This window comes from Panthera leo, chromosome A1, assembly GCF_018350215.1.
Source record: "Panthera leo isolate Ple1 chromosome A1, P.leo_Ple1_pat1.1, whole genome shotgun sequence".
NCBI lineage: Eukaryota > Metazoa > Chordata > Mammalia > Carnivora > Felidae > Panthera > Panthera leo.
In genome coordinates, this window is record NC_056679.1 from 25,834,350 (window position 1) to 25,856,857 (window position 22,508).

Genomic DNA, 22,508 nt, shown 5'->3' on the forward strand with positions numbered 1-22,508 from the left:
GTCCACACCCACAGGAACACCACCTAGAGACTGCCCACCTCCCAAGACCCTGGACATTTTGGAGCCAGGGTATGTTTGGCAGACCATCCCTCATAGAAACGTTGGATCACCACATCAGCATTGTGCTTCCCGAACTGTGGAGTCCACCATAAAGAAGATTGAAGCCGAGCCCATTCTGGCATTGATCAAAGGTTGACCAGGCCGACAAGTAGGAAAGCGAGCATGACAAAGCTGATGTTGAGGCAGTAGAGATAAGATGGGAGACCAGCCCAGACTGTATCTATCATACTGGGTCTCATCAACAAAGGTAATAATCAATGCAGCCAGTTGATCCTACGTATAACGTATTTTTCCCACTGCAGAAGTCGGGGAAATGACGTCGGCATAGACTGATACACTAAAATAAAGCTTAGCATGCTTAACAGACCTGAAATTCCCCATTGCTGGCCAAAGCGAGTGGCCAGAAACTTCAGGAGGAAACAAGAAGAAACTGGCTCAAGGTTCTTTTATAGATTCACTGTTATTTAGTTAACCGTAACCAGATTGTAACTTTCAAGGTCAGCGTCATTTGTCCAGAGCTGATTGAGTGATAAGATAGCTAAAAAGTCACTGGAAAAAAGTAGTAAATGTGATCTAGGGCCAGTGTAGGGAAGGCAAGGGTGCCTGAAACTTTCTGGTCAAGTACTGCCTGCAGTAAAGCACCGAGAGTCATCTGACCTGCTTTTGTCCATGGTGAATTTCCCTCCCGGCAGAGATAGGTGATACTGTGGAGTACCAACATCTTTCACTTCCCTCTAGCATCCTTTTTTCTTTCAGAGCTAACATTTCAGAGCTACCTTATTAACTTCCAGGCCCTGCGAAGCATGCTTTATATGCATTACCTCATGTAATGCATTGTCACAGCCACCTTGTGAGGTAGGTGCTAGAATTCATTTCGTTTTTGAAACAAGGAAACAAGGCATAGAGGAAATTAGGCCCTCACTGAGAAGGGGCCCGGGGAAAAGGGACAGAACGGGGACTCCGTCCCAGATCTGTTTTATTTCAAACCTTGTGCTTTCAATCTCCACACTGTCTCGCCTCCTACTCACTGCTTCTTAATTCTGAATTGAAAAGAAATCTGATCCCAAGTAAATGAAAATAGAGTGAAACAGCTGTGAATGTGAACTTGAAGTGTAGTGTTGTTAATGGGTTTAGGGGAGCAAGGGATGAGGCAGGAGGTCTGTGACAGATAACGCCTCAGTGATTTTCCACGATGATCTGAGAGGAATCATTGCTAGAATCATTAGAACACCATCAGAGAGCTGCTAGCAGCCGCAGAGTAAGCTGTGAAAACCAGGGTCAGGACCTCGGATGCCAGGTACCCGAGGGAAGACGTCCTCTTTTTCTGAGAACTATCTCCCTCATCTACCTTCTTCTCCAGTTTGAGTTTCGCTGTCTTGGCTGGTCCTCATCTTTGACTGCCATCGTGCAAACTCTCGGTGATCGCATACGTGGTACGGAAGTGGCCCTTGTAGGCAGATGGCCTGATTTGGACAGATCTACCTTTGAGTCCCAACGATGCCACTTAACTCACTGTGTACCTTGGGGTTGGTGTCTGAATTTCTCTGAATTAGTCTCACTACCTATAAATGGCACCAGTAATACCCACTTTGCTGGGCTGTTGTAAGGATCAAGGGATACAATGGATATAAAGTATTTAGCACAGTGCCTGGCACATTATATACTCTGAAATGGTAGCCATTCTTATGATAGAGCGTTTTTTTCTTTTAGTTACTGTGTGTCATATGTTTTTTCTCTTCACTATAGAATTCCCTACTCAAGAATGGATTGCCTTTGATGTGAGAGCACAATAACACCTATGTGTTAGTTTTTTAGAACTGCTGTAACAAAGTACCATAGACTAGGTGGCTTAAACAACAGAAATTTATTTTCTCACAGTCCTGAAGGCTAGGAGTCCAAGATTAAAGTATCTGTGGGGTAGTTTCTTCTGAGGCCTCTTCTCTTGGCTTGCAGATCGCCCTCTTCTCCCTGTGTCTTCACATCGTCTTCCCTTAGTACTGAGTCTGAGTCAAGATTTCCTCTTATACAGACACGAGTTATATTAGATTAGAGCCCATCCTAATAACGTCATTTTAACTCATTACCTCTTTGAAGACCCTATCTCCAAATATAATCACGTACTGAAGTACTGGGGTTTAAGACTTTAATATATGAATTTATGTTAATTTAGAACATAAATTAATTGGGGGAAGGGATGGCACAATTCAGCCCATAGCAATCAATAAAGTATTTTCACCAAAAAATCACACATCAAGTCAAGGAAGTACAGAACACAGAGAAGCATGTTTAAAGTACCGTGGGGAATTTATTGGCAAAATCTAGGGAGTAAAAAATTGTATAAGACATATAACCTGGTTTCTTCAACAAAAAATTGTGATAGCAAGGAAAAAAGAAAGGGAGGTGGACCCTAAAGGCTAAAAGAAACTTTATGCTCAACATCATTCATCATCAGGGAAACACTGATCAAAACCACAATGAGATGTCACCTCACACTTGCCAGAATGGCTAACATTAAGAACTCAGGAAACAACAGATGTTGGCAAGGATGTGGAGAAAGAAGAACCCTCTTGCACTGCTGGTGGGAATGCAAAGTGGTGCAGCCATGCTGGAAAACAGTATGGAGGTTCCTCAGAAAGCTAAACAATAAAACTACCCTATGACCCAGCAACTGCACTGCTAGGTATTCATCCAAAGATACAAAACTACTGATTCAAAGAGGCACGTGCACACCAATGTTTATAGCAGCACTATCAACAATAGCCAAATTATGGAAAGCCAAATGTCCATCGACTGATGAATGGATAAAGAGGTGATACACACACACACACACACACACACACACACACACACACACACACACACACAATGGGATATTACTCAACCATCAAAAAGAACAAAATCTTGCCATTTGCAATGACATGGATGGAGTATATGCTAAGTGAAATAAGTCAGTCAGAGAAAGACAAATATCGTATCATTTCACTCACGTGGAATTTAAGAAACAACACAGATGAACACAGGGGAAGGGGGGAGAAAGAGAGAGAAAGGCACACCACAGAGACTCTTTACTATAGAGAACAAACTGAGAGTTGCTTCAGGGGAGGTGGGTGGGATATGTGTTAAATGGGTGATGGGCATTAAGGAGGGCACTTGTTGGGATTAGCATTGGGTGTTATATGTACGTCACGAATTACTAAATTCTACTCCTGAAACTAATATTACACTATATGTTAACTAACTAGAATTTAAATGAAAACTTAAAAAACTTTAGGGACCTATCCACCAGTGGATCTTAACTGGAACACACCAACTTCAAAAAAAAAAAAAATAGCAAAGCATTCTGAGACAATCAAAGAGATTTAAACACTGTCTAGATTGTTAATGATATTAAGGGATTATTGTCAATTTTTTAGGTGTATTATAGTGTTCTGGATTTTTCTTTTATAAGATCCTTATCTTTTAGAGAGACCTGCTGAAATATTTACAAACACAGTGATAAGAGCTCTGGGACTTCAGTGTGGTGCAGGGAGGGAAATAGGCATGATGACAGTTGAAATAAGATTGGCCCACTGGATGATGGACTTGTTATAATAATAACCTCACTACTTTGCGTATGCTTGAAACAACCTATTACAAAAAGGGTTAAATATATAGAAAACATTTTTCCATGTCATTAAGTGTTTTTCTACAACATGAAGTTTTCAATGTAGCATTCTGTTGTATAGATGTATCATAACAATGAACGTTGTGTTCATTGGCACAATTTCCATTGTCAAACTCTTAAGTTTTTGGCTTTTTTGGCTATTAATAAGGTATGTAACTCACTATACACAATTCCATTTCTTGGGGTGCCTGGGTGGCTCAGTCGGTAAACGTCTGACTTCAGCTCAGGTCATGATCTCATGGTTCACGGGTTCAAGCCCCGCATCGGGCTTTAAGCTGACAGCGTGGAGCCTGCTTGTGATTCTCTGTCTTCTTCTCTCTCTCTGCCCCTCCCCCACTCTCCCTCTCAAAATGAATAAATACACGTAAACAAAAAACTTTAAACAAAAAAAGAAAACCACATTCTGTTTCTTGAGAATAGACTCCTATACATGAAACTGGTGGGCCCAGAGTTAGGCCTGTATTTAAGGTGTTGGTTTCAGGTTTTCAAAATACCCTCCATCAGTAATAGCCTTTTGCTTTCTCCTTTTGCAACACAGTCCTGCCCTCCTCTCACATTCCCCTGGCTAGATATAGAGGGCATACATATCAGGCTCCAGAATTTTCCTGCTGGAGGGCAGTCCCAAAACATTTCCCAAGGGTCCCTTGAAAATCTTCCACATTTGCTTGATTTTTCTTTTCCTAAAATATGTTGTAAATATTACTGATCGTGCTTTGGCTTTCATCTAGAACCTTCATCATGAGAATGGCAAATCAAACAACCAACTAACTGACAAGACTCTCTTGTTTGATGCCGTAAGAGGATAGGGAAGAATACAGAAGCCAAAAGGTCCATGCTTACATTCAATACAAAGGGCTAAGGTGACTAGACAAGAAACAAGACTAGATCATTAAACAAGACCAGCAAGCGTAAAAAATGGTGTTAGCCTAAAGAGTAGGAGGGATTACAAACCCTAGCTGAAGAAAAAAAAAGTGAGAAGCAAAATATCAAAATAATCTCTTCCTCAAGTCAGACGATGACTCAGCCACAAGATAGTGCTGGTTCACTCAGCTGGCTGGAGACACCTTAAAGAGACAGATCTGAAGCCTCCTTTATACACATTGCTTCTCTTGGAGTTTCCTGATAGTGCAAATGGCCAGAAGAATATATGGCTAAAACCAGCCTGGTAAGTTGGAGCAACCATGGATCTTGGTGTCTTGTGGACCTGAGGTTAAAACCCTGCTCCACCATTTATTATTAGCCGTGTGACCTCGGCCAAGCCACTTAGCAGCTTCAGACCTCATTTCATTTATTTGTAAATATGGATCATGAAACCTACTTCATAAAGTAGTTGTGAATGTTGAACAAAGAAATATTTGTAAATTGCTTAGCACAGTGCTGGGCACTTAGTAGAAATTCTGGAAATGCTTACCATATAAGATGAACTATTTTATTTTATTAAAAAAGATTTTCTTAAATGTTTATTTATTTTTGAGACAGAGGGAGACAGTGCGTGAGTGGGGGAGGGGCGGAGAGAGAGACACACACACAGTATCTGAAACGGGCTCCAGGCTCTGAGCTGTCAGCACAGAGCCCGATGCGGGGCTTGAACCCGTGAACTGTGAGATCCTGACCTGAGCTGAAGTCGGACACTTAACCGACTGAGCCACCCAGCCACCCTAAACTATTTTAAGATAAGTTTGCCTTCTATGTTTCCGAAGCATCTTCCCAGATGGTATTAAAGTTGTATTACATTGTTTTATAATTATTTGTTTCTGTGACATTATCTCATTCATTCATTTATCCTTGGGGGCACAAGCTTCACAAAACTTTCTGCTGACTGCATAAAACTCAAATTCCAGCATCCACAACAGTAAATATCTAGTTATTGCCAACTGACCTAGATATTACAAGTGAGCTTAAAAAGTTCATTCATGTCCAGCTATTCAGCATCTAATTAATCAAGAAATGTTTGTTGGCTTACTTATTTGGGAGGCAATATCCAAAAGTGGTGAAAAGTATGGTCTTTGGTACCAGACAGACCAGGGTTTCACTCTTGGCTTTGCCCTTTCCCAGCTGTGTGATTTGGGGCAAGTTCCATAACCTTTGTAGTTTCAGGTTTTTTCTCCTCTAACAAGGAGGTCTAATAATAGTGCCTGTCTCATTTGGTTATTGAAAAGATTGATCAGGATAAATGCAGCAAAGCATTTACAATATAGGATACTGACATATAGTAGGGGCTCAGTGAATGCACTGTAGTGTTATTTTGAAAATATATTAACTGAAATGTTACTGTGGGAAGGAAATGAGGTAAGTGTTGTGAGAAATTAAAAAAAAAAGAGTATGTAACTTGAGTCTTGTCCTCAAGAAGATTTCAGGCTTCTTTGTAAGATAAAACAAACATGGCTAAATACAAGTCAGTCTCTGGTTAAGTGCTTACTAAGTGGAATAGACAGAAAATTTTAAGTCCTGGGGCAGTGATCAGTGAAGCAAATTTTTAACATCTCCTGCCCACTCTCTCCTCAGTTCCCCTTCTTGATAATAGCCATTGAAGTTTGGCCAGTCTTTCTTCCTCTTCCTTTGAGTTTTTAGGATACAAAATCAAAAGTTTAGATCAGTAGTCACAAACTCAAATGCCGTCATGGGTCCATGACAGGTCATGCGTTACAAGTAATGCAAATATGGGAAGCAACAATAAATCATGATAGGATATGATAGCTCAATAAAGAATAAATGCCAGGTATAAATCAAATTCATACATTTATTTTATTTATTTTATTTGTTTAGACAGAGAGAGAGAGAAGGAGACGGCACGAGTGGGGGAGGGGCAGAGAGAGAGAGGAGAGAGAGAATCCTAAGCAGGCTCTGCCCTCTCAGTGCAAAGCCCGACTCGGGGCTCGAACTCACAAACTGTGAGATCATGACCTGAGCCAAAATCAATAGTTGGATATTTAACCCACTGAGCCACCCAGGAGCCCCACAGATTCATACATTTAAAAAGCCACTGTGTTGGCTAAGCACAATTTGACCTATGGGTCACTGCTTGGAATCTTTGGTATAGAGAGTTTCCAGTTTATCACATACTTTGAATATGCTGAAAATAGCATAAAATACTACTACTGCTGAATGGCTAACATGTGTTGAATGCTCACTATGTGTCAGATATCATGCTAAGTACTTTACTCTTAATTCTCAAAGCAAGTAATGGGCTATTATTATTTATTATTACAGATAAGGAAGCCGAGGTTCAGAGATGTCACGTAACTTGTCCAAGGCCACAGAGCTTTAAGTGGTAGAGGCCAGACTTGACTCAGACAGGTGTTTTTGATGGCAAATTCCACATTCTTGACTACCGTTCCACAAGAATTGGATTTGGGTCAGAGAAGCTTTTAAGTAGGATTTGAGCTGTTAAAAGGAGGATGGGCAGAAAGACTTTTCTATGCCACGTTTCCCTCATCCATTCATACAGGTTTTTTTTTTTTTTTCCCCTGGGTAAGAATAAAACATTGCAATATCCTTTAAAATTACAATCAATTGAATTGAATATTCTGGTGAAATTAAAACATGTAACACAATAATAATGTCCTAAAAAGAACAAAAGTAAGACGAATATGGTCTTGGTTGAAGCTTTCCATATGCATCCCAGGAGAATCCCAGGATAGCTAACAAGCAGTGGGTGTTTTCTGATCCTTTGGTTCATTAATATGCACAACTCATTTGCCAGAAGTCACATAGGAAACACCACCTTTCAGGATGGAATTTGGAACTAAGAGTGTAAATACTTAGGTACTATCCTTCTAGCTGTCTCTATAAGACTGACTACTGTAGTATCTAGGTGCTTTTATAATGTTTCCAAGAATATTTTGCTAAGGCTGAAAGCAATATAAGAGAATTTTTGGTTTGCTTTGAGTTTTCCAGGAGCAGACTTCTACATGGAAATACGCAGCTTGGCTCATTCAGATCTTCCTCACTGAAAGGCAGGATCACACTATGTAATTCAAGCAAAAAATCTCAACTATCTAGTTGAGATCTAGTGGTCAATTTTATGAGTTTCAGTTAAAAAAAAAAAAATCCTTCAGATGTTACTTACTTCCCAAGAACTATGCCTCCAGTTCAGGTAACTGCCATCATTGATTCACTAATAGCTTAACCTTGCATTAAACAAAGCAACTTAGAGTAAGATATAAAGACAAGTATTTAACATGAATACTTACCATCGCTTCATCTAAGTTAGTTAGTTACTTCATCTTAGTTTACCTGAATCTTGTTTCTTAGTCAAAAGTCTTTGGAAAAAACATTCACCTTTGTCTCTAGCACTTTGGAACTCTAAAGCAATTAAAGCTTTTTACTTCTCCATATCAGGTTAAAAACTTTAGCTCGTGATTCGCAACTTGTTGGAGAAAACAAATGTATTGATCTTCTGAACGTTAGGTCCTAATTACTTTTGGGGTGTTAATACTTAACTCCTCCTCCATTAGCTTCTTTTAGAAGAAACCTGTGTACCACTCCATCCAACTTGGCTTAGCTAGAAAGAAACATTCTGGTTGTCTGCTCTCTAACTCTCCCGACAGTGGTCATTTCTAATTGAGTGTCTCTGATGATAACTCCTAATAAATTTCTTCTCAGTTTCCTTCTCCAGTGTATACTTATTTATTTGGCTAGGACTACTAATTTGGAATTGTTTAGTAATCTGTGTAAGCTTCCAGATGTTTTAGGAGAGATCTCAAATGGGATAAAAACTTTTATCTTTGAAAATTTCGAAGCACATTTAAATAAACAATTTCTAAAGAGAGCTCTACAAGTGGGTTTCTTGTTACCTTTCTGACATGTGCGTGTGCATATGTATTTGTGCATAAAACTAACCATAGATATACGTACCAGGTGTATCATAGTCTGATGTAGCCAGACAGAAAATAAACAAATTAAGAAGCCTGGAGAAACTTCCTTGATTTGGAAAAACCTTGACCTTTTCAGACTCATTTCTCGTGGTTTTTCCATTGGCAGCGGTTAGAATTAAGATGGCATTAATAGTTGCCTGCACTGAATTTCTTACGTCTTCTTTTCTTTTTTCCACGCTCTACATTCAGTGTTTATCAAATCAATCTACTTTATATTGGGAGGAAAGTGCAATTTTTATATTCTGATGACAAACTATTTCAGGCATTCTTGGGACCGTTGGCATAGGATGTGAACTCCACCTCATTACGTCAGGATCTTCCTCTCTCTTATTTTAAGTGTACGAATGAGGCACAGACCCCAAAGTAGAGTAAGAGTTTCTCAAATCTCTGCCCAAGCTCCCGAAATCAAGATGGAGTAATAGCTCCTTCTGTAATTTCTGCCAATTAATCCACCCCCACACCACAAACCAAAGATTCCACAACAAGTTAAAGAGCAGCGTTAGTGACTCAGATGGAATGATTTCACCCAGATGGCCCTGCTGCGGTGGTTTTTTCACATGCCACTGGTATTTCCCTTTGTACTAACAGTGACATTTACCTGGGGAGATTGATGGGGGAATAGATGACATTACTTTCCCAGCACCTCTTGCAGTCAGAGTCCATGGCCTCAGAAATGGAGGGAGCAAACCATGCCTCAGGGGATTGGAACCCATTAACTCATGCTTTTCCCTGTCAAAGCCTTTTCCTGGCTCCCCATACATACAGAATAGACCCCCCCCCCCCATATAGTGGGACAGTCGAGGCTTTCCCCAATCTACACTAGTTTGCCTTTCAGCCTTCCTAGCACTTCTTTACCTCAAACCAAACAAACTGAATTATTCTAGTTCCCCACAAATGTCACACCCATTTTTTTTGCGTCCATCTCTGGCTTATGCTGTTGTTCCTCCCTGGATTGTCTTTCCCCTTTCTCAGCTCCAGAAAACCAAATCATATTCATCTTTTAAGACCTCTGAACCTTTTTCGGGGCGCCTCGGTGGCTCAGTCGGTTGAGCGTCCGACTTCAGCCCAGGTCATGATCTCGCGGTCCGTGAGTTCTAGCCCTGTGTCGGGCTCTGTGCTGACAGCTCAGAGCCCGGAGCCTGTTTCAGATTCTGTGTCTCCTTCTCTCTCGGACCCTCCCCTGTTCATGCTCTGTCTCTCTCTGTCTCAAAAATAAATAAACATTAAAAAAAATTAAAAAAAAAAAGACCTCTGAACCTTTTTCAGGTGCCATTTCTTATTTTTCCAAAGATATGTACCTCCCTTAAACCACTGACCCCTTCTGCCTTATAATCAGATTATTTGTTTACATTTGCTATAAGTTTTGTGCAGGAAACATCTGCTGCTTATTTATCTTCATGCATTAGACTCTGTTTGGCATAGTTTTTGCAGGGACTCAGTGACTACTTATTGACTTGAATCTCAAACCCAACATTTGAACTCAGTAGCTCTTTTCTCCGCACTCGTTCCAACGTCCTCCAGGATTTCCCGCCTTGGTGATGGGAACACCATTCACCTCACTGCCCATGCCAGAGTACTTAACATAGCTCCTTCTCCTCTGTTCTTTAATCTCTTGACCTCCATCTAACCAATGACTGCATTCTGTCAACTCTACCTTTTTAAATGACCTTAGAATTGCACCCCTGTTCTTTCCTGCCATGGTGCTGTAACTTTGGAACTGGCCACCACCGTCTCTCTCCTGGAATACCATAGCACTTCCTAACTGATCAGTTGGTCTCCTTTGCTGCCCTCCCCATCACCCCCACCCAAAACCATTATTTTCCACAGCATATCCAGTGTGATCTCTCTAAAATGCAGACCTTATTATGCTTCTCTCTTGCTCATGATTCTCAGAATCTAGTTCAAACTCTTTAACATCATGTATAAGATCTTTTAGAATCTGACCCCTTCTTTCCTTCATCATTTGTATATCTCTCTTCCTCCATCCAAAACCCAAACTCCACCCATACTTGACCTATAGATTTCTTGGAAGGCTCTTTAGGATTTCTACAGATGTTTGATTCAAATTTATGTTTTAAATCTATTTCACTTATGTAAGAAACTATACTAAAAACATTCATCTAAATGTGTTAGATATCACAGCTCTGTGTACAGAGAGCCATCAATACATTAATTTGGACTACAAGTTAATTCTTCAGGATGCAAAGTCTACCTTCTTTGATATATACTTGAAATTCTGCTAAATGTGTCATTGATTCAAAAAAGTTGGTAATTTTGCACGGGCTTTTTACATTTTTTTTTTTTTTTAACTAGGCCAAGTAAAAAACTCTGCTCAAGTAAAATTCATGTATGTGTATCATTACTATCCAGTGCAATTAAATATCAAACAAGGCTGAGGCTCATAGTCTTGGCACATGTGTGGCTACATGTCAAAGTATCGTATTTTACTAGAGATATTTTAGCACTTAAGGTTGGGGTGTTTTCTGCTGACTTGTATATCATGATAAGAAATGCAATTCATCATTAAATATTATTGTAGTTAAACTTTGAAACTAAAATCTCTTCAACACCTTGCCCAAGTTTTTAGATTAGTTCATTTGAAGGTATACTATGATTGAAAGGAGGGCTGTTAAAAAAAAACAAACAACATACTTTTCTTTTGCATCTACTTCTCTGTGTGAACTAGGATTTTCTAATTACTTGGAAATACATAATTTGTTTTTAATGGCCCAAACATAAGCATAGGCAATTGAAATAATTTGAATGCAGAAATTGATACGAAGGAAAATGTAACACCCAATTTCGGATATTTATGTTCATCAAACTTACCTTGCTGTTCTTATGATTTTTATTTTTAAATACCTTTTTAAAAAGTATATTTATTTATTTATTTTGAGAGGGAGAGAGAGAGAGAGAGAGCAAGCACCAGCAGGGAGGGGCAGAGAGAGAGGTAGAAATAGAGAATCCCAAGCAGACTCCATGCTGTCAGTGCAGAGCCTGATGGGGGCTTGAACTCACGAACCATGAGATCATGACCTGAGCTGAAGTCGAGAGTTGGACACTTAACTCACTGAAACACCCAGGACCCCCTCTTGTTGTTCTGTTCTTATTGATGGATAAGTAAATACTAGAAATATAAACGTTTAAAATGTATATTTGTAAAATATCATATTTATGTTTTATGTAATTGAGCTCCAAAAAATTTTTTTTCAGTTAAACAGACAGGTTCTAGTGCTTAAAGCAAAGCAAAACAAAACAGAACAAAACAAAACAAAACAAAACTGAAAACCATAAAGGGCTCAACAAGACTGTTTCTGTCTTGATCCTAGTAAGGTATTCACAATATGTCCTCCTTATGCGTTAGAGAAAAGAACCACCGGATGTCCACAGGCAAGTTTTCTGTTCCAGCCAAGATCAACTCTATTCCAAATGGAGAACTGTCTTGTTGGAATATATGTTCTCAGGGGAACAAACTAAAGTATGGCTGACTTCCTGGGGGAATGTCCCCCATCTCCAACCCATTTTCCCTCCACTTTTCTCAGGATTATATCTTTGAGAAGCCTCTTGGTGTTGAGACCATGACCATACATATTCTTTCCTTTTGCTGTGCTTCCTCAGTCTCCACATCTGATAACACATACGCAACATTGTACTATTTCCAAGTACTCCAGAGAACAGAATTTGCTCTGCAGAACTAATATATTGCAGCAGTCCAGATAATACCTTGCCATGTGTGTTTTTTCAATAAGAAGTCACCATCCCTCAATGTGGGATTATATAATTTCTAGAACTTTAGACTCTTCCTTAACCAGTAAGGAAATATGTTAGCATTTATTGTTGTGGAAGTTTACCTTCCTACAGAATACTAAATTAATGGCATGTTTGGTGTTTGTGATCAGTAAGTTATATGCCAGCTGGACTGGTCATGTGCTGATATGGTCTAGCTGAACCCATAAAGCTTGGATGATGGCGATGCTAATTCCACTGGGTTAAATTCCACCAAAAGGGCAGGTGCGTACAGCTGCCCAGAATGGCATTGAGAAATATGAGTTTGTCCTTGTCCTTTCGAACACCATACTGGTTGGATTCCTGAGAGCTTTAATTGTCACCCTTCGAATGGAGCTGGTCTTTGGCTTGTGTTTATCAGCTCCAGAGCTGAGGAAATTGGGTTTTATCTCTTTCAGATTAGATCACTACAAGCCTCATTGGGTAAAGCTACCGTGAGGAGGGGTGGGGAGGGTACAGTCCTTACTCCCTTTACTCAAAATGCTTCTGCAAAGCCCGTGCCCTTTATAGAACAAAGTCCCAGGACTCCCACTCCCTCCCCCAACCCAGCACAGGATAACTAACTAGGGATTTGTTTATTTACATCTTTCAAGGGCTTTTTAATTAATAAACCTTGCCCCTAACTAAAATGCTGATCTCTTTCAAGATAAAGCACTTTGGGCCTCAGGTTTCTACTTCTCTGTTTTCCATTTGCTTCAGGTTTTATTAACTCCGTAGCCAGGCTGAAGGTGTGGAGGTTGTGGGATTGGGCATCTGGCCCACTGAGGAACTTTGTATTTTCCCCTGCCTGCCGGGAGATTCCACTCTATTCTTTTCTTCGGGAGAAAGAGAGACAGAGAGAAAGAGACAGAGAGAGAAAGAAGGAAGGAAGAAAAGAAACAAGAAGAAACCTCCCTAAACTCTGCAGTTGTTCTATATGATCCTGATTTTAAGAGGAAACCTCTCCTCTGGCTTGGGGTATGGCTGGGTGTTGACAGTGCTCCATGGCTCCGAGGCCCCTTGGGGTGGAAAAGCAGGGCCCCAGGGATGCTGTGACAGGGGCGGGGACTTCATCTTGCAAAGGTGACAGGCCTGTGGCCCCCTGCCCCTCAACTTAGCCCCTTCTGAAAGGCTCTGGCACCTAGTCACCAATTATTGTCCCTCCTCTGACGCCCTGTTCTTTGACCTCCAGTAACAAACGACTTCCTGATTACCGAAGCCGGGCCCCACCCACCTCCCCTAGCCAAGAAGTCAACCAAGAACTGTGCAGGACTTCATTGAAATTTGCAGATCCACTGTGAAGTTACCTCCCTGGGCATATTTATCTTGAAGGCGAGCTGGCTGCTTTGGAGCGCCTCGTGATTAACTGTTTTTTCTTTGCTTTTTTTTTGTTTAACCCGTGCAAGGGCCGAGAAAGGAAAATTTGATCCTTGCTACTTTTACAGTGCTGGGTTGGTGGTATGGGCAACATATACATGGGGAAAATTGGGGGTCCCCAATAGGAAGTAGGGGATAAAAGATTGCAGGATTTCTGAAGCTCAAGTCAGCTGCATTCATGAGCGAATCAGCCGTCTCCTGGTTCTTGACCTCCTTTGGGCATTGTGAGGGCTGATGAGCTCATGCCTGTAAAGAGTGCAAGCCTTTAATTGAAGTATAATTAATAATCATCTGATAAGTGAATAACAATAATAATGATGATGTAATCCCCTTCCCCCACAGCCCCACTCCTGTTTCCTTGGGTAGTAACATTATGACATGATGTCCCAGTGTGCTCAATTAGATGAATGACTGTAGGTGCAGACAAATCATCACAGCTATGTACTTGTTGGCACAGCCCAGGGTTGGCCTGCCACCGAGAAACCTGAGGGCACAGAACAATGCAGCAATGTTCTGTAAGTGTTGCACCGTTCAGATAATGGACAAGTTCAAGCTGTTTCATGACTCAGGTACTAGGACAACCTACTTGCTTCTTTCCAACCTGGTGGCCCTCCCAAGCGGGAGAGCTGCGTCTGGAAGTCTTACTGAGAATGGCAGTTACTTATGTCTTCTGCTCCTCTGCCTTGTGCTTTCTACAGATCTCTGTAGTCAGTAAGATGAATGAGTGAGTCTCCAAAGGGGGGGGGGGTGATACGCGTGGATTTTCTACCTGCCTCTACACCAATGATTATCAGAGGGACATTTGGATTAGTTAACATGCCCACAATTTCTCTTGAGTACCTAAATGGGATGAATGGAGAAGCAATGGGTTTTAGAAAAAAAGAATCATTTTAGTTCTTAGGCTTATCACAGTTTAATCTAAAAAAAAAGAGCCCTTAGGAGCACCTGGGTGGCTCAGTTGGTTAAGCATCTGACTTCGGCTCAGGTCATGATCTCATAGTTCACGAGTTCGAGCCCTGTGTCCGGCTCTCACAGTTTAACCAAAAAAAAAAAAAAAAAAAAGTCCTTAAAGTAGACAGCAAGCTTAAAAGTGCTTAGAATGGGCCCAGGTGGGTGGGGGGGGGGGGCGGGCAGGGAATATGAAGAAGGCAATTCATCATCCACTTTTGCCCTAAAGTCTTCTCAGGCCAGAAGGCTGAGATAGGCAGAATGGAATCCCCAGCTAGAAAAGATAATAACACCTTTCATCTGCAAACAATTTACAGTTTACAAAGCACTTTCATATAGCATGACCTCATCTGAGTCTCACAATATCTCTGTAAGGCTGGTTAAGTTTATAATCACCAGTTTATAGATGAGGAAACTGAGGGCCAAAGTGGTTAAGTGACTCATTTGCCCAGAAAGAAAGTGGCAGGGCGAGAGCCAAACCCATGTGTCTAACAAGACACTAGGACTTCCTCCACGGTGAGCAGATCCCTCCATCTTCTCTCTCCTGGGAGGATCCAGACTGGATTTATTCAACAAATAGATAACGAACAATCACCACTCCATGTTGGGCACTGTGCTGGCTGTTGGGGAGGCCGCAGTGAACATGACCTACAAGATTCGTTTCATAACATCGACACCACTGTGTTAGTTTTGTGCTGCTGGCATCTCTAGGCCATGGTATCCTTTCAAAGAGATCTACAGCAAAGACCTTTTGCTGCAACAGTAAAAGTCTGTTCTGTCTGCCTGATGTACGGAAGGGAAAACTGTTACAAAGATTGTAGGTGTCCTCATGGAGTCTAATCAAATATTAATGAGTCCATTCCCAGCTTTGAGGTGACTGAGAAACTTTCCAAGATTCCCAGGGTTGGGGAAGGGTGGCTTCCAGGCTGTTAGCAGCAGAGTTGAGGGGACATTTTCTTTCAGTCTAGGTCATGTTTTTCTGCTTTCAAGTTCAACTCCCCAGCAGAGGGAATCTCATTGGCCCACCTTGGCCTAAAGTCTCTACCCTTGAAACAACCCAACCCAGGTGGGCAGACATTACTACTGGCGATCTATCCGTGGGTGCTGGAGTAGTTTCCAGGGCCAGGGTGCTGAGGAGGCTGCCAAAAAGAGTGTTCCGTACAATATGTCCACCCCCGACTTTGGATGACTCCCCAGAGTGAAGCAGGTAGGCAGGAAGGAGTCCCAAAAACTCTGTCATCACCTCCCTGAGGCTCTTCTCTCTTAATTTTTCTATGTAAATTCTCAATATTTCAGGGAGAAATCTCTGTAAAGAACACAAATGAAATAATCTTTTACAAATAGATTCCTTCATATTTATGGGGTGATATGTCTGGGATTTTTCTTTATTCCCAGAAAAAAGAGGAATGGGACCTGATCAAATAGGAAGGGTGTATGTTGATACTTGTTGAGGCTGCATGGCGGGGACATGGGGGTTCATTCTATTATTCTCTCTACTTTTCTCTATTTTTGAAAATATCTATAAACCAAGTTAGAAAAATGCAAAGGGATTATTGTGCCATCATGTTCCTAACTTGAGCCTGTTTTAAAGGCATGTATTTTCCTATATAGACTTTTGTGTGCTGGGGCCAGGGGAGGGGGGAATTCCCTCCTTTCTTTGTCATCTCCATTATTTGATGTTTCCTGAAGGACAGAATTATTTAATCAATTTTATAAGTAAGTGTGGAGGGCTTCCTATAGGTTAGGTGGTCTCTCTTGCTTCCAGGTGAACTAATAGCACCAGAAGTTTTGGGGCATTTGCTTGGGTATTCCTTTCAACATCAGCCCTTTGCATGGATTCCACAAAATTTTCTAGGGACTCTGAGTTCTGAGATGGCTCTACCGACCCTTCTGTGCTGCCTCCGCCATCGCCATCGAGGGACAACACCAGCCGAAGGAAAGATCAAAGTGAGAGCTTGGGAAGCCCCTGGGGCATTTGCAGCTAACTGCAAGGGGCCTTTCTTCCCTAGCATCTGATGCCCCGCACACCTTCAGACATTGGCTGATTGCTCTGGGGTCAGGCCAGGTTCTAAAAAACATTCAGGAACAACCTTTATTTTGATCCAACGGGAGAGAAGAAAAGAGAGAGACAGCCCGCTTGGCCCCAGCTCAGGTGCAGTGGGCCAGGTCACGAGGCTTGTAGCAGGTGCCCAGTTGTATCTGTTTCCAACAGTTCCATTAACACTTGGCAAGTTTCACTCACCTTCAGCATTTGTAACATGCGATTGTTGACACAACGAATATTACCTCATGCTCTTGGGCCTTTATGTGTTCCTTTGCCATTGTAGTCAGGACGCAGGATCTAGGGGGGTCATTTTCTATCTATGCCATGTTTATAGGTGGCAGGGAGATGGTGGAGGCCGCCCTCCCCAGCCTTCCCACCAAACAACATGATGCCCTCATTTTTCCTTTCTGGATTGATGTTAAGCACTTAAAGTAATTGCCTTGCAGAGAAAAAAACAAAGAGCCAAAAATGTACAGTCAGCCACACCATGGCCTCATATTTCAAAACCAGCCAGGCTTCTTTTTAAATGCTCCTTTACGGGGTGTGAAATCAATCATGTCACATGGGTCCCCTGTGGCACAGGGGAGAAGAACTCTTGTCTTACTCTAGAAACATAGCCAATGACGTGATTCCTTCTCCTTCCCTGCCCACCCCCACCTACCCTCAGTCGTTCATCCTACAACTTCCCCGTTGGCTTCTCTTCAGTGGGCTTCCTCTTTTGAGTTGGCGGCTTGCTCTGTGATTCTCATCTGCTCTGTATAAGGAAACCGTAACGAAACCATTAACAGTCCACTCTCCTCCCTGGTGTCAGCCTGTCCCTTGGCGTTGTCCTCTGCTTCCTATAGAGCAGTGATGTTCACTCTAGTTACTTTCTCAGTGTGAATCCATTCCTGAACCCTGGCCGTTTTCTTTACCCTCCTGTTTACCTGCTCCCCCTTGAAATGCCTTCTTTTTTCTTAGAATGGTCCTGGCTTAATGCTTACCCATGCTTGCCTTCCCTCAGGAAACGCTCTCCGTTACCCTATGGAACCCTATCTTAGAAGTGGGGAGAAGAGAAAGCTTTTGATTTTGTTCCTGCTAATCTATTGTACTAGAGGGTGGAGCCAGGAGGAAAGTAAAAAATAGCTTAGAAAAGTGAATCCTGTAGGTAGACAAATTAATAAACCAATAGCTAAACCAATGCTATCCCATTGTTGGCTTGGAGTAACAGTTGGCAACTTAGTGTTCTAGTTTACTTCTACTTGAGGCTTGCCCACTAGTGGAGAGTGATTGAGGCTTATAATAAGAAATTGTAGGTGAGGAGGGGGGCCTGACAAAGGGGTGGGATAATCTATAAACCAGACAGACAGCCCTTCGCTGTGCTGTGTTCCACTCACTTCCTGGCCCTGCTGAATCGCTTCACTGATGCACAGGGTGAGCCACACCATGTTCCGAAAACCACGCCTCTGTCTGTCCAGCACTGGACTTCCTCTTTTTTGTGACTGCTGTGGTGTGTGTGTTCTGATACCCTAGGGGGTGATGCTATGGTTATTATTGCTTCCTAGCCACCCTGCTTTGTAGAGAAAAATCAAAACACCAGTTTTGCCCCTCAAGCTGACCTGTTCAGCCCCGCTTTGGTTTGTCCCAAGCCCTTTCCGATGTGTGCGCACGCACACTCACACGTGACGTGCTGACCGGCCATCTCTGTGTACCTCCTGGTTAATAACTCAAAATCTGAATGTGACACCTCTTTTCTCCATGTCGTGAATTAGAGTTTTGATGGTTTGTCTTTGTCAAGGTTCTTATAGCTGGTCCAGAACAATGACTACAAATAAGATTGTGCCAAGAAGATCTAAATACCAGGCTGCACAAAGCAGACGCCATTTCCCTTTGGGGGATTTCTTCTGTTTTCCTAGAATAGTAAACTTGGGTCTTAATTTGGGATGGTTATTGTCTGTTTCTTCAAAGACTGTTTGTCTTGTAGGTTAGCTTTGATCTGTGTCTCCAGTTGAAATGCTGGGAAGTTCAGGGACACCCTTGACTCAGTTGGTTAAGCATCCGACTTCGGCTCAGGTCATGATCTCACTGCTTGTGGGTTCAAACCCTGGGTCAGGATCTGTGCTGGCAGCTCAGCCTGGAGCCTGCTCCGGATTCTGTGCCTCCCTCTTTGTCTGTTGCTTCCCTGCTCACACCCTGTCTCTCTCTCTCTCTTAAAAATAAATAAACATTAAAAAAAAATTTTTTTGTTTTAAAAATACTGGGAAGTTCGAACTATGCTGAGTGGAGGTATGAGAAAACACACATGACACAGATGCCCAAGATGTGGGTACCCTACCGACTCCATTTGCCTGATCACAGGCCTTGGTAACTAGAGACCTCTAACCACCCAGTTATCCATTTACTAGGCCGGGTATGGAGGGAGCGCATAGTTTAGAGGTAAATAAGGCAGATACCAACCCTGCCCTCATGGAAAATACAGTCTAGTGGGGAGACAGACTTAAATAAATAAGAATAAATAATGTAAGACTATCATTCATTGTATGAGAGAGAAATGCTAGAAAAATTAAAAAAAAGAAAACAGTGCCGTGCAGGTATACGCACACCCCAGGCTGGAGCATCTGGGAAGATGACGTTTATATTTAGATGTCAAGGAAGAGGTGAGATGGTGGGAATAAAGGGGCAGCGGGAGAAGGCACGGCCCATAGTTTGCCAAAGCACATAGTAGCAGTTAGGGTTGTATTTCATGGCAATTACAATCTCCTGGGCGAAAATTTAACATCTTCAGATCCCTTGGGAGTTTGTCATAAGTAAATTTGCTAAGTATGGGTCTAATTATTAATGATACAACAGTAACACTTATTAAAGGTCAAGTGGGACTCAGTTGTCCACACTTTAAAAAAAAATTTTCTTTTAATGTTTATTTTTGAGACAGAGAGAGACAGAGCATGGGCGGGGGAGGGTCAGAGAGAGGGAGACACAGAATCCGAAGCAGGCTCCAGGCTCTGAGCTGTCAGCACAGAGCCCGACGCTGGGCTTGAACTCGCAAGCTTGAGAGCACTCACCACTGTGAGATCACGTCCTGAGCCGAAGTCGGACGCTTAACCAACTGAGCCACCCAGGCACCCCAACAGTAACACTTATTAAATGCTTGCTTATGTGTAGATATTATTCTGTCAAAGGTCACCTCAGTGAGGTTGTCCCTGGGCACTCTAAATAGCAACCCCCCACCTCCTATTTCTGTTACTGTTTTTCTTTTCTCTTACAGTCCTTACCACCATCTGACATTGTTTATTGTCTGTCTCTTGGGTTGGAATGTAACCTCCATGAGGGCCGGTACATTCACCTGTTCTGTTCACTATTGTTTTCCCCAGAGCTTAAAACACTGCCTGGCACATACTTGGTGCTCAAGAAAATACATATTTGGTCAATGAATGAATGGCTATTATTCATTTAGTCCTCACAGTGTCTCTATTTTCCTTATGCTGCAAATGAGCAAATTGGCACAGAGAGATTAAGTCATTTACCAGAGGTCATGCGGCCAATGGAGTGGTAGAATCAGGATCTAATAAGCCCAGGCTGTCTAACTCCAGGGTCTTGCACCACAGGCCTGTGTGCAAAATGGAAAGAGTTGTGAAAAGAATATGCCAATCTGATTTATAACTTTTCTCTGGTTAAATGGCATTCTGCTTCAAGACCTCCAAAAAGCAATCCAATTCAATATTGCAGTTCTAGATACTACTGATTTTATAAAACGGATCATTGAGTGGTATGTAAGGCCAATCACTGGTTAAAGAAGCCTTGTGCCAACCCAGGGAACTTGCAATCCAGATAAGATAAGGAAGTACTGAGTCACATTTTCAGATCCTGTAATATCATCTGAAGCCAGTGTTCCTGGAATATTCCTTACTTCTGACGTCTTAGTAACTTAACTCAGTCTGGTTACTAGGGATGTGAAATATGGAAACATGATTTACTCTTTGACTTGTTCGGTGAAACTAAAAGCTTGAAAGTTGCTGTGTGTATGTGTGTGGGTGTGAGTTTAAAAAACTAAGAGTTGGAGTACAGAAAACAAAAATCTTCTATCCCATAAATCCATACAGTAGACAACAAGTTCAGTCTTGATGTGACTTTTTCACCACATCTCTTTATCAGGTTGGGCAGAAATTATTTCAGCTTCTGGAATGTAAGACTTGCCCCTGAGGCCATTTTGACAGTTCTTTCCTCTGACCAATTATTTTTCAGGAATGAAGCTATCAATAATTTGCTTTTTTCCTTGATACGAAGGATTTTATCTTTGTGTGTATGCATGGAGTTGTCAAAGAAAGGAAACTGCTTTTGATCTCAAAACTTCATCGTTTCCTTTCTGCCCACGTATCCCTGAATCACTCAGCAATCCCTGAACTCTTTTTCTAAGAAAGCTATTTAGGTGGTTCGGCATTTATTTTATGTCTTTGACCACTTACCATGTCAGAATTGGTGAGTAATTCTGTCCCTTTTCACACATCTGTCTTTAAGTTGTCTTTCTGGACCCATCTCTTTGTGCCCTGTCTCTGCTCCTTTCTGTCTCAAATGAACCATACGCTGTCTTGCACACATACACCAATTTAGATTTATAAGAACTTATGTGTTTACAAAGAGTGTGTTCAACTGCCTCAGACTCCCTGAACCACACGCTGAAAATCTGTACATCATTTCATACATAAGTTATACCTCAAGAAGAAAAAGAAGTTTGTGTTTCCAAATTTACAGCACATTTAATGAGAGTTTAAACATGTCTTGAGTGGATTTATGCATTGGTCACTGCCCCCAGCAGTATCTCCCTTGGTATTATTGTTGTTGTGCAAAGACGATGCTTGTTGCTATGAGAAATGCCATAAGCAACGGCTTTTCGCCGGTTATGAATACTCAAGTTTTAACTTTTATAATTTCTTTATGTACAGTTAGAGCCACTGGAAACCCATACCACCAGGAACTTGAAAACACGGGAGCAGTTTCATTGCAGTGAGGAGCCATGTAGTAAAGAATGCACGAAGATTCCAGCAAACACCTTCTCATGGGATGCCCAAGACAAGTAAGTCTTTCTGTCATCCTCAGAGTCCTTATCTGCAAAAGAGGATAACCTTTGCCCTGCTTTATCCCTAAGGTTGTTATGAGGATAATTACATTTAAGCCAATGAAGCAGGTATTTAGCTCCCACTCAACCATGTCAAATTCTGTGGGCACAAAAGGAGGAAAAGGCATGCTTCCTGCATTCACGGAACTTACAGACGAGGATAGAAAGGAAGACCAGTGCGTATATGTTTACAATAGAAAGTATCACGTCATCCTGGTGATGGCTGCAGAGTGATCCAGACTCAAGTAAAAGAAACTTTAATTCTGGCGGGTGCCATTGGGGAAGGCTTCATGGAAGCACAAACATTTGAACAAGGCCTTGAGGGAAGACGATTTGGAAGACTTTCCAAGTAGGGGGACAATAGGAACAAAGCAAGAGATAGGTCTCCGTGACCATCAAATGAGTCTGTGAACTGGAAAGCACGATTCAGTTATAAAATATTACTGGCAGCTCTTTCTGCCCTTGGGTTTTGTCCTTGTGCTTTAATAAAACCACCTTTTTGACACCAAAAAAAATAAATAAATAAAAGTAAAACAAATTATTACTTGTTAACTCTCCTGGGACCACTACTCACCTTTCCCAGAAGCCATGACCTCTCTAGGTAATAAAATACCACGGGGAGTCTGAGAAAAGGCTGGTTTACCAGCTTCCAGAACTTTGGGGTGCTCATGACTGACTTTG

General features: G+C 41.8%; 1 long non-coding RNA gene across 3 annotated transcripts in view; it reads left to right on the forward strand.

Moving 5' to 3' along the window:
- LOC122210641 overlaps nucleotides 1-22,508 on the forward strand; it is a 142,451-nt gene that overhangs the window by 91,269 nt on the left and 28,674 nt on the right. For 2 of the 3 annotated variants that reach the window (XR_006198179.1, XR_006198170.1), the window contains exon 2: nucleotides 21,655-21,785. This is a non-coding gene — a long non-coding RNA (uncharacterized LOC122210641). Of the gene's footprint in view, nucleotides 1-16,469; nucleotides 16,639-21,654; nucleotides 21,786-22,508 lie in introns of those variants that run through there. The other variant, XR_006198163.1, reaches the window with a different exon arrangement.